The sequence below is a fragment of the Papio anubis genome, chromosome 2 (assembly GCF_008728515.1).
Source record: "Papio anubis isolate 15944 chromosome 2, Panubis1.0, whole genome shotgun sequence".
NCBI lineage: Eukaryota > Metazoa > Chordata > Mammalia > Primates > Cercopithecidae > Papio > Papio anubis.
Genome location: NC_044977.1, coordinates 161,201,355 through 161,209,983, shown reverse-complemented (window position 1 = coordinate 161,209,983; position 8,629 = coordinate 161,201,355). Strand labels below are relative to the sequence as shown.

General features: G+C 38.8%; 1 pseudogene; it reads left to right on the top strand.

Annotated features, from left to right (window-relative positions):
- Positions 1-775: 775 nt before the first annotated feature.
- Positions 776-2,246, top strand: LOC108584402 (annotated as a pseudogene).
- Positions 2,247-8,629: the final 6,383 nt, after the last annotated feature.

Here is an 8,629-nt window from a genome sequence, read left to right as displayed (position 1 = left end):
AATCTGTCAGTTTTTGCTTCATGAATTTGGGGATTCTGTTATTAGGTGCATATATGTTTATAATTATTATACTCTATAAATAATGACTCGTCATTAGCAAATGTATCTCTTTAGTAACAGTTTTTGTTTTAAAGTTGATCTTATGTTAGGATTGACACTTCAACTTTCTAATGGTTGCTTTTGCTTGATGTATCCTCTCTTATTATTTTACTTTCCATACATTTGTATGTTGGAATCTAAAATTAATCTCCTGTAGACAGGATAAAGTTAAATAATGATTTTTAAAAGTCCATGTTACCAATCTCTGCCTCTTAATTGGAAGATTAATATATATTTGTTTAATGTAATTACTATATAGTTGTTCTTTTTAAATGTAATTTTCACTCATTATGGTCATTTTGCTAGAGAGTGACTCCGCAAAGCTCTTCAGGCAGCTTTAACATTCCTTTTTATTCTTATAATTTTGTCCTTTAAAAAATTTATTTACTGGGTCATTCGTAAATGCACATAGAAAAGTTACCTTTTTCCACTACCTCACCTCATAAACAAAAATCAAGATCAGAGTTACAATTATAAAAAGTAAACAATGAGATTTTAGAATAAAATGAAAAATATCTTCATGACCTTGGGGTAGGTAAAAAACTCTTAAACAAGATACAAAATGCATTAGCCGTAAAGAAAAAAACTAATAAATTAGCTACATTAAAATTATGAATTTTGCTCTCGGCCTTCTCTGCACTGAAAGCAACTGTGTTCCCATAGCCCCTTACCCCTAAAAATGTATGCCTGCTCCAAGTATGTCTCCACCCACTCTTGGTCAAGAGCACCTCCCAGTTGCTGAGCTGTCTACTATCTGCAGTGGTGCTGAAATGAACAGAGACACTGATAGATGAGAGCCTCAGCAGCTTGGCAGTCTCACATCCCCTTATCTCACTTGTCCCTAGCTGCAGCTCCAAACCAGTGCAATTTCAAGAGACATTGACACAGCAGCCAGGTTTATTGGGGTTGGGGCTGCTACAGTCGGGGGGCTGGCTCTGGGGCTGGGATTGGTTGGGATTGTGTTTGGGAGCCTCATCATTGGTTATGCCAGGAACCCTTCTCTGAAGCAACAACTATTCTATCCCATTCTGGGTTTTGCCCTCTGGGAGGTAATGGGTCTGTTTTGCCTGATGGTAGCCTCTCTCATTCTTTTTGCCATGTAAAGGAGCCATCTCCACCTCCCATAGTTCTTTCTCCCATGTGTCATTGGCCCTGTATGTTCTTTTTTCCTATACATTCCCAGGTAGCCCGGGGAAAGTGGTTGGCTCAGGGTTTGACAGAGGGAAGACAAATAAATACTGTATTAATAAGGTGAAAACAATTATGAATTTTAAGAAAGTAAAAGGTAAGCCGCATGGTAAGAGATGACAGTTGAAATACATACATCTGATAAAGGACTCAAATCCTGAGTGTACAAATAACTCATAAAAAATAAAAAGAAAAAGGCAAGCAATACAACAGAAAAAAGCGGAGGAAAGATTTTAATAAATACTTGATCAAAATCAGGGCATCCAAATGGCAAATGAGGACATGAAAACGTATATAATTTTGTTAATCATCAAAGAAATGCAGATAAAGCCATAAGCAATGTCACAGTCACTAAAATAGTTAAAATGAAAAAGGCAACAGTACTAAGAGTTGGCAAAGATGTGTAAAGATGGAAACATTCACATACTATATGAAAGTATAAATTGGTACAATCACCTAAGAAAACTTTTTGGCGGTACCTACTAAATAGAGAAATAAATTATATTCTTCGATGAGAGGAACTAAGTGGCAAAGATGCCAATTATCACTACACTAATTTATGAATTCAAAAAAATAGCAAATAAAATATCAATGAGTTTTTTTAAATTTTGAATTTGGCAAAGTAATTTTATCTTTCGTCTGGAAGAATAAGTAATTCATGCAGGAAAACAAAATATTGAAAGGAAGAACCACCAGTGGAGCACAGAAATGCTAGGTATTAAAATATACCACTAATATGTGTTAAATAAAATAATAGATTATTCAGTCATTGTAAAACATTTTCAAGAAAGACCAAAGAGTTTATAGGAGTTAAATTTGTGGTTTCAAGTCAATGGGGAAGATTAAATTCTTTAATAAATAATGCTGAGTGAACTGTTTAAATATATGGAAAATTTTAAGCCACAGTCTAAACACTTTGCATGCACCAAAGTATTCCAGATGAATTAGTATTTAAATGTTCTTACAACATTAACAAAATAAAAATATAAAACAAAATAAATATATTTAAATATAGATGAATATTTAAAAGCATTACACCAAAGAGAAAATTAAACAGAAAAATATTGATACATTTAACAACATAAAAAACATACATTTCAGAAAACAGCACAAAGAACATTGCAAGGCAAATTCAACCAAATGTTAAGTTGTTAGGAAAAGATGGATGTCTCATATTATATTTTTGTGCTTCTGTAAGGTTTTATAAATGTCTTATAATAAATAAATTATTCAAAAAGAAACAATTGAAAATTAAATTTCAGTAAAAGTCCTCTAAGAAATTAATATTCAAATAACCAACATATTAGTAGAAAAATGGATGAAGGATGCAATAAACTTTTCAAAAAGGGAAAGTACGACACTAATAAAACATTAGAAAATCAAGTTCATAATTATTCAAAGAAATAAATAAGAATAAGAAATGACCTTAGTTCATGGTATGCTGGCTAAAGTGTTTAGGGGGAAGTGTACTCATATATGCAACTCTGCAATGCATCAGAAGATAAGATGTATAGATGGATGGATGAATAAACAGATGGACAAATATGTGATATAACAAGTAGAGTAAAATGTTACTGGTAGAATCTAGGTGGAGAGTACTCTGTAAAATTCTTTCAACCCTACTATAAAGTTCAGAATTTTAATAATAAATATTGGAAAAAAAGGAGTGGAGACAGTAAAATGAGTTAGTAAGTTTGTTTAATAGTCTGCAAACAAGAGTTCTAGATTAAGATATCAACTGAAGCAGTGTTGGTGAGGGGCTAACTAAATGAAAATAGTGTGTTAAAATGTAAGCTCAGGCCCATCTTTAGGGTGTAATTTTTCAATGTTCTCTCTGAAAAATGACCCCCATCCAAAGAACTAATAAATTTGTCTGCCTGTCTTTCCAGGGAGTCAACAGATCTATCAGGGGAGAAGAAAGTAGAAATCCTGGAGACAGGAGCTCTTCACAAATGACAAATAGTTCACAGGAAACACTTCTACCCCAGGGTATCAGTTCCTCCAGAGAATCAGAGCTTTTATCCAGCCTCAGGGCAGAAGATTCTTTGAGTTAGAAAAATTGTCACACTGACAGCTTTATTTTTACCAATGACATAGACAGTCATCAACATAATCATACCACATAAGCAGTGTGTTCAAAAGACAATTAGAGAGGGCTCTGGGTTGCTATGGTGACAGAACAGCCCACCAGACCTGATATTTCTCCTCCTGACTTCTCATTAAAATAGCCTTAAAAAACAGAAAAAGATAAAAACTGGAAAGCCTACTGTAAAATAAAAGTAAGAGATGTCAGAGTTGGAGTGGAATTTTTCCTGAGCATACCATTTTAGAGTAGATCAAGGAGCATCATCCTAGATCATTCATCTGCTTGTCACCCTCTGAAATATACAGTTTGGAGCCCCTCAAAGAGTTGAGAAAGGCTTTGAGTGACCTCTCTCCTAAATCTGGGATACAGGGCTTCATGGATAGAAAAACATCGAACCTCATACCAACAACCAGACTCCGGTCTTACGCCTGCCTACTAACACCTTTTTTTTTGGATATTCACTCAGAGATTAATACTCCTAGCACCAAACATGGCAAAGGTAGAAGATGAGCAGAGATTCATTGTGTTCCAGAATTCTTTGTCATTGAAGAAACTAACTAGTTGCAGAGCCAGGAAGAGTTCTGGCAGCAGCAATCACTTGGGGTTTAATGTTCCATGCAATATAGTTCACCAGAACGAAAGCTATAAAAATCTAACTTAATTTGGAAATCTCCAATTCTCAGATCAAGACAACATCCAGTTGTATTGTTTTTGTACTCATTGACCAAATTGACCCAACAATTCTATACTTCCCTAAATGTTATAGGTGTTCAAAAGTAAAAAAGAGACATCCTGAGATATGCAAGAACTCAGAAAAGTAATAATTATTCTTCCTTTCTTTTTTTGAGATGAAGTTTCACTCTTGTTGCCCAGGTTGGAGTGCAATGGTGCAATCTCGGCTCACTGCAACCTCTGCCTCCTGGGTTCAAGCAATTCTCCTGCCTCAGCCTCCTGAGTAGCTGAGATTATAGGTACCTGCCACCACACCCTGCTAATTTTTGTATATTTAGTAGAGATGGGGTTTCACCATATTGGCCAGGCTGGTCTTGAACTTCTGACCTCATGTTATCCACCCGCCTCAGCCTCCCAAAGTGCTGGGATTACAGGTTTGAGTCACTACGCCTGGCCCTTCTTTCCTTAAAGAAAATTCTCATTTGGGTTTTCCAATCCATTGGAAAAAATCAAGAAAGAATTCCAGTTCTGAAGTAGGAGACCAGCAGGACTTGTTTCTTGGTCACAACCCTGCTCACCAAAACAGAATCTGGTCCAGACAGGATAAAGTGGAAAAACCAGCAAGAACCAGCAGATGGTGACAAAAGCAATCCCTAGCTGCCCTCATTGTTCACTGGCATAAGACATTCCCATCAGCGCCAGGACAGTTTATAAATGCCGTGGCAATGATCCAGAAGCTACCACTTCTTTCAATGGCAACACCTCAGAAGTTATCACCCCTTTCCTAGAAAGTTCTAAATAACTCACCCCTCAATTTGCATTGACCCACTCATTAATTTGTACTGACCCACCCCTTAATTTGCATATAATTAAAAGTAGATTTATGTGAGTATAAATATAGTTGCCAAGAGCCCATATGTTACTGATTCTGGGTGCACTGCCTATGAGTTAGCCCTGCTCTGCAAGGAGTAGTCATTCAATAAAAGATTGTTGTCTAACGCTATGAGCTCACCCTGAAATTTTTTCCTGGGCAATGCCAAGAAGCCTCCTGGGCTAATCCCCAGTTTGGGGCCTTGCCTGTCCTGCATCATCCGGCAACCATGAAGGGACAAAGATGGTGAATGAGAGGCAGGGACTGACATGGCAGTGAGACAGTGGTGATCAGTGGCAAGATGGTGAGCCAGTGGCAATCACGGGAGAGGTGGTGAGACAATAGAGACGATGGAAATTGGAAGTCAGCAAAGAGTTCAGACAAGAGACAGTGAGAAATGGCAAGATAGAGACTGGCGAGGTGGCAAAAGGTGGCAATCGGTGATCAGCAATCTGTGGGATGGCAAGACAGCAAAAATGGTGATTGGAGAGATGAGAGACGGCAATCAGCGAGAGATGACGAGATGAGATGGCAATTAGCATTACAGAGCTGTAACGCTAGTCAAAGGCTCTTTTAAGGTCATCTTTCCTGCCAGTGGAGCTCAATGGACAGGCAAGTAGCCATAGTGCTGCTGCCTTGTGTGGGACCCACTACTCTGACTGGCAGGCGGGCAGGTCACTGGTCCCCATGCCACCCCCTCCCCTGCCACATGGCAGCCAAACTCACCCAGGCTGAGGGAACCTGGAGAGACTTTCACCCGAGTCCCACATTGAAGACCAGTCAGTGCCATTTTGCCTCCTGTGGATGGATGAGTGTCCCTCTGCCCTCCCAGCCCCCACTCATCTTGAATCAAGTGAGCCAGGGAGTAAAGCCTCTGGCTAGAGGGTCAGTTTAAAGTCCTGCATCATCTGGGTACCCCAAAGCACGTCCTTGTCATCCTTTCCCCTGGTGCTTTTCCTCTGACTCCATTTTATTGCTCTGCCAGCCATTTTATTTTCAATTCTCAATTGTATGTTTTGTTTGAGGTTTTTTAAACTTTGATTTTCTGTTAACTGTATCTGGGCAATTGTTTAAGGCAAGACACTTGGTTGTGAGAGGTCCCCGTTTTGCTGACTCTGGGATGCCAGAGTCATATTGTTCTGTGGCCCTGACCAGCCCTTTGGGGTTCACTGTGGCTGCCCCTCAGGTGCTCTGGGGTTTTCAGCATTTGGTGTGGGTCCCCCCATTGGCCAACACTTGGGTACTCTGGGTTTTCAGCGTTCGGTATTGTTGGCTGCCTCCCAGATGCTCTAGGGTTTTTGGCATTGCCATTAGCTCTAGGATTATGAGTTACGGGTCCATCCTAGGGAATTCTTGGTCTTCCTTTTTCTTGTTTTCTAATCTAAAGTTATCATTTTCTGTAATAGCATTTTCTTTTCTTTGTCACTTTATTTACACTTTTCCTTCTACATTTTGCTTAATAAAAATACTTCTTTTCATATTTAATTCACTGGCAAATGCTTATAATCTACTTTTGTAATGCCTTGCTACCTACAGTTACATCTTCTCTGCAGGCAGTGGAAATCTGAAAGGAAAATAGTGAGGACCCATTTGTTTTCCCTCTTGCTAGACTTAGAAAAACTTCTGTGTCCAATAGAAATCCTTGTTTGACATGGAGACAATGATAAGCATCCCAGAGAACTCACTGCTAGGATGTCTTTTAGGCTATTGGAGCAAATTCAAATTCAGCTGAAAGAAAAATAAATTCGTTTTCTATTGCAACACCATTTGGGTTTAATATAAATTGGAAAACCAAGATATTTGGCCTAAACATGGTTCTATACATTATACTGCTGTTTTACAATTGGACTTATCCTATAAAAAAAGAAGGAATATGGGAGGAGGTCTCTTATGTACAGGCTTGTATGGCCCTTTACTGGCTCATGTTACTTCCAGATACCAGGTAGCTACACTTAAGGGATTCCATCTGAGTTGTTCTTCCTAAAAGGCCTACACCCTCTCCAGAGTCTCTTCAGTCCCCTAGTTCTGAGGCGGGGCTCAGGTCCCACCAGTTCTCTAATGAAAGATTCTACCCCAAGGTCATCAGGCAACCCTCCCCCTTACCCAGCTTGCCCCAGCACATACACCCTGCTGCCCAACCAGTACCACCAGGAGTGGGATCCCCTATCAGCCCCTGAAGTCAAACCTGTGTCCATTGTGGGAGGTAGCTGATGGAAATGGGGGAACACTTAGAGTACATGTGCATTTTCTAGATCTGATTTGACTTTATACAAGTACAAATTTGACCAGTTTTCAGAACATCCAGAAAAGTTTATAAAGGAGTTTGTTAAGTTGGCCACATTCTTTAATTTAACTTGTCATGACTTACGAGTACTGTCCACTTGCTGTGCCGTACAGAAAAAGCAGAGGAAAAAATGTGTTGTTAAGCCAGTCAATTATGACAAGATTAGAGAAATAATTCAGGGAAAGGATGAAAATCCTACTCTGTTTCAGGGCTGTTTGGTTGGGGCACTCAGGAAATATACTAATGGAGACCCAGACTCCCCATACGGGCAAGCTCTCCTGGGTATATATTTTTTGCTCCATCTGCCCCTGACATTATAAGGAAACAACAAAAATCAGCAATGGGACTTCAAACCCCTCTGAGACAACTCTTAAATGTGGCCTTTAAGTTTACAACAATAGGGACAGGCAAGTGTTTTACTGGGTCATCTGCTAAGCCTGAAATGCCTACTTCTTTTTCCTTCAGTCAACATTCTACTCCATCTTCAAGGCCTTCCCTTCAGGAGACCTTCTCTTATCTGATATTTACCTCATTAAAAAGGTTATTTTCCTACCCTGAACTTCACGGGAAATACAATAAAAAATCCTCCCCACTAAATATAGGAAAGAAAAAAAGTAGTTTCATTATTGAATAAAGTTTAAACCAGACTCTGATATGGATCACAGGCAATCTGCTAAGGAGATCACAAAGACAGAAAGAAAGCTTACCCTTTATAAAACCAAACAGATACAATCCATTACACACATGTTCTCAAGATAAGGATAACTAGATCTCAAGTAAGGGGACATTGACGTGCCCTTTGTCACACATAATTTATCCTAAATTCACCTGGTAATTGAGGTGGTTATTCGTGTTTGCTAACAGACTTTATCCAAAGTAAAAATAAACTTATCGTATCTCTCTCTTTTTTTTTTATAACTTCTGATATCTTTACAGCCGGGTGTCCTGCCAAAGAGAGAGTCCTATCCTTCCATGGGAACTGGGAGATGGGGGTACTGTCTTCCTTGATGATTATGTTTCAAAGATATGGGTGCCACATCCCTGAGAAAAAGATTCCTGGGTTGTAAAACTGGCAAGAGGCTTATTTATCTTTTAAAAATATTCACATCCATCTCAAAGAGTCAGAGAAAGAATTTATAAATTTTCTAAGTAAATAAGAAAAGGGATGGGGAAATTCTCTCTCCTTTTTGTACTAAGGAGATTTTCCCCCCCTTTACTCTTAATTTGTATTTGCCTTGCGAACTCACATAGCCTCTTTGGTCTGTGTCGTTAAAATGTTATTTCATTGACAGGGGTATTTGCATACTCCTCATCTCTTTTTCCTACTCGATCATAGTAGAAACTGTGTCATGTGTATTTGTGCTGTGGCACCTGATGTGTCCCCTGCATACAACTGAGTCCTTTCAGTTTATTTGTTTTTCTTGGCCAG